The following is a 3,735-nucleotide window of genomic DNA, read 5'->3' on the forward strand; positions in this document are numbered from 1 at the left end:
ACAAACTCGTTTCTCATATGTGATGTTTGAGAGGGAGGTGAAGTCCCGCCCCTTCCTGTGGACCACCATGGGACCTACAATAATTTAAGTCCAGAAAGTCTCATTTTGTAGTAAAACTGTTGAAGTATCAGGCTGTGAAAATACATAATCAGAAAGACTACACCTGGACAACACAGCTTAAAGTGTGTTAGTGACGTCTCTCTCTCTGAAGCTACTGTGTCTGTGTGTTTCCTACTGAGATGAACTCACACCAGCAACAGGTCTGATCCTTCTTTCTCTTCCTGACTGATAGATTGATAAAACACATCAGGTCAGATAACGCTTCATCTGGGACTGGAACAGAGCTAAGTTACCTAGCTATGTTCACGTTGGGCGCATATTTATGATCGATAAACACAGAGGTCCTAACATCACTACTGCATCGACCCTCATCAGTGGCACTGGAGTGCGTTATTGCATATGGAACAGCGAAATACCCGCATACTTTACCAATATTGTTCACACTGTGAGCACACTAGTATTACTATCTGCGTTATTTTGTATGGAATATTGGCGTTTGTGTGTTGTTGCTGGTGTGGCACGTTGCAAATGGAAGATTAATAGCCGCCTAAAGAGGCAGAAGAGCATGCGCCCACCAGTCTGCCTGACCTGTTCAGGTAAATAACACTATAATATGATAATATAATAATATAATAATATAATAATATAATACACCTCTGTGTGTGATCCAGCCTCTCTCCTCTTGTCTCACCATTATCCTCTATGTGTGAATAAGGACAGAGGGTGTCGTATGCTGTGCAGATTGTAAAGCTCTCAAATCAAAAATGTTCACCGCCCAACGTGGGGCTCGAACCCACGACCCTGAGATTAAGAGTCTCATGCTCTACCGACTGAGCTAGCCGGGCGTGCTCAGTGCCCTCTGGTGGTGGCTTTTAATAGTTGTCCTTTCATGCAGTAGTACTGACAGTGGGACCTGTGATAGATATTGGTAGCCTACTTACTGTGAGTATGGTATGAAAGAATGTAGAATTAAAGAAATGAATAGGCCCTAAATGACGATTTGTATAAATGTATAAATAACTCCCAGATGTTGACAATGGTAGATGCATCAAACAAATAAAATAGGATTTGCATGCAAATATGAAGTGATGAATGTATGTGAGTATTTGGATGTATTGGCCACTCGTTTATTTTTCAGCTGTCAGGTATATAATCTACAACCTGCCACCCTTCAGATTCAGATCCAGATATCCAGATATCCAGACAGATATCTGCAGACTTGAGGAGGGAAGTTATCATGTCGCCCTCTGGTGGTCATTAGCTGTCATAGCATCAACTAATGAGAAGCCATAAGGGGTTCACTTTAGTGTATTTGTCATTTCTACAGTAAAGATGGACTAACCTCTAATATAGATAGCAAACTGTCTGTGAAGGAAAGCCCCCAGGACATTAACATTGTTGTCTTGAAGCCATTCCTATAGCTCTGGCTTCATGGGGTGAATTAGCCTAATGTGGGACATTTTTGCATTTCAGTCTTCTGGAATATATTGCAATATGAAGCCAATACATTAAATCCAAACCCAGTACCACTCCCAAATCCCCAGGATGTGTCCTAATCGAACCAAAAAAAAGGAAAAATGCAGATATCACACTCATAAAAGAAATGGTAGACATATCAGTACTCTTAGTGCCAAGTTGTCTCAGACAAATATTTATTTCCTAAAGTGGGACAGTCTTGTCTGAAATGTGGGATGCTGAAAAGTCTCCAATCATCTTAATTAATGTAGGAAACACTCCAGGCAAATATGCAATGATCCCATGTTCAGTAATTTTACCACTTATAATGTTATTGCTGTTACAAAACCTTTAGGGTAGGTGTGGATGTTACATGGAGAATCGGAGAACATCAAACAATCAACAGACTATATAAGAGTTTTGAAGCATTTCGGCATATTAGAAAGACATTAAATAGCTTATATTATCATATCTGTTATGCAAAGAAATCATAATTAAAAGCACAGTTAAAAAGTTGTGCATGTTAAAATGTTAAAATGTTTTCATTTCACTATACAGGGAACACAGACAACTGTAACAGGCAGAAGGCCTATTAGAAGCCAATACATGAAACCTGGAGGGTTGTTTTATTTATAAGAAATTGATACCCTTAATATTAAGTTTGTCTAAACACTGTGGAATAAGATACGGGCCGATACACGCGACAACATGTGAATAAGGGGAGTACTGCCACTTCAAGCCCTGAATATTTATAATTAGTTCAGATCACTTGATAGATATCTTTTCTCACTTGACACTAAAGTACAATAACATTAAATCTACTTTTTGATAAAACAATAAAACATGTAAACTTCCATACTGTACTGTATAAATGTTTCTCCGTGTGGTTTTGTTAATTGGGGGGGGGTCACGTTTTATATAACAGCCACTGCTGAGATGAGACACAGAGTCCTGCAGAAATACAGAAAAATGGAAAATATATGTTCAGAAAAACTGGTGAGAGGTGGGATGACGGTAGTGTAATGATTGGATTTTGAATTGGTGCTGACTCAACAGAAAGAAATAGGTCACCATCATCATCATCATCATCATCATCACCATCATCACCATCATCTCTCTCAGGTGGTCTGGCTTTCATCAGAGCAGGTGTATGTTTTATAGGTCGGCTGGTGTGTCATGGTTAAAATGACTCACCCTGTTTGATTTGGCATTCACTGCTGACGTGTGTGTGTGCGTTTGTGTGTGTGTGTCTCATTGAGAAGTCATCACCACAGCAGTCAGTAGGAAAAGATTTGTAAAACAAAAAGTATATTTGTGTGAATGCTGCGTACAACAAAAAGAAGTCAGGTAGTACCGAAATACTACTTTCTGTGTAACAACTTATAGTTTTAAAGGTATATTCCACACAAATCCTACTTTCTAGAAGTCTATTCCGGATTTGCGCTTTAAGATTTCTGTATTTTCAGCAATGCTTTGCCATTAATTTCAGCCGCAATCATCTAGTTTTCCTTTCTCTCTTGTTGTTCCTCTACTTCATCTTCCTCGTGCCCTTCCTTTCCCAGAGACCACCTGTCAATCACATCTCATGGGCGGGACATCTCCTTTTATTGATGAAAACATAAAGTTATCAGTTATCAGGTTTTCTTGCTGTCCTCTTGTGTCCTGGTTTATATATGGCACTAACAGAGCCACGCTCACTGCCATTGGCTGGGGGGGGAGGGATTAGCATACAGCAGCTGATTGGCCAGGGCTTTGACAGTGACAAAGTGGCCGCCTTGCGATTGGGTAATTAAGTTGTGATGTCACTGAATGTGGGCTGGGCGAGAGAGGATAAAAAAGAGAGAGAAGTGGGAGGGATGGAAATGGTAAAGAGACCCAGCTCTTACATATATGAGAGAGAGAGAGAGAGAGAGAGAGAGAGAGAGAGAGAGAGAGAGAGAGAGAGAGAGAGAGAGAGAGAGAGAGAGTGTATTTCCAGTCATCTACAGCTCTAAAGCAGAGTCATTATTCTGCTGGAGCATAAATGAAGTGATTGAATTACTGTTTACTGGCTGGTTGCACTTTGTTTGATTTTAAGTGAAAAATGGTGGTCAAATATCCACAGGCTCTCTCTCATTTATTTTCTTTAAATAAAAAAAAAGAATCTATTTAATTCCCTGTAAAGTTTATAACATTACAGCTATTTTATTCAGTATGGTCAAATTTTGCTTTTGCTGTGTG

At 39.6% G+C, this 3,735-nt stretch overlaps 1 non-coding gene across 1 annotated transcript; it reads right to left on the minus strand.

The window, feature by feature from the left end:
• Positions 1 to 832: 832 nt before the first annotated feature.
• Positions 833 to 905, minus strand: trnak-cuu. Its single transcript has one exon. It is a non-coding gene; the product is annotated as a tRNA-Lys (tRNA).
• Between the last annotated feature and the right edge of the window lie 2,830 nt (positions 906 to 3,735).

The sequence above is a fragment of the Sebastes umbrosus genome, chromosome 14 (assembly GCF_015220745.1).
Source record: "Sebastes umbrosus isolate fSebUmb1 chromosome 14, fSebUmb1.pri, whole genome shotgun sequence".
NCBI classification, from domain to species: domain Eukaryota; kingdom Metazoa; phylum Chordata; class Actinopteri; order Perciformes; family Sebastidae; genus Sebastes; species Sebastes umbrosus.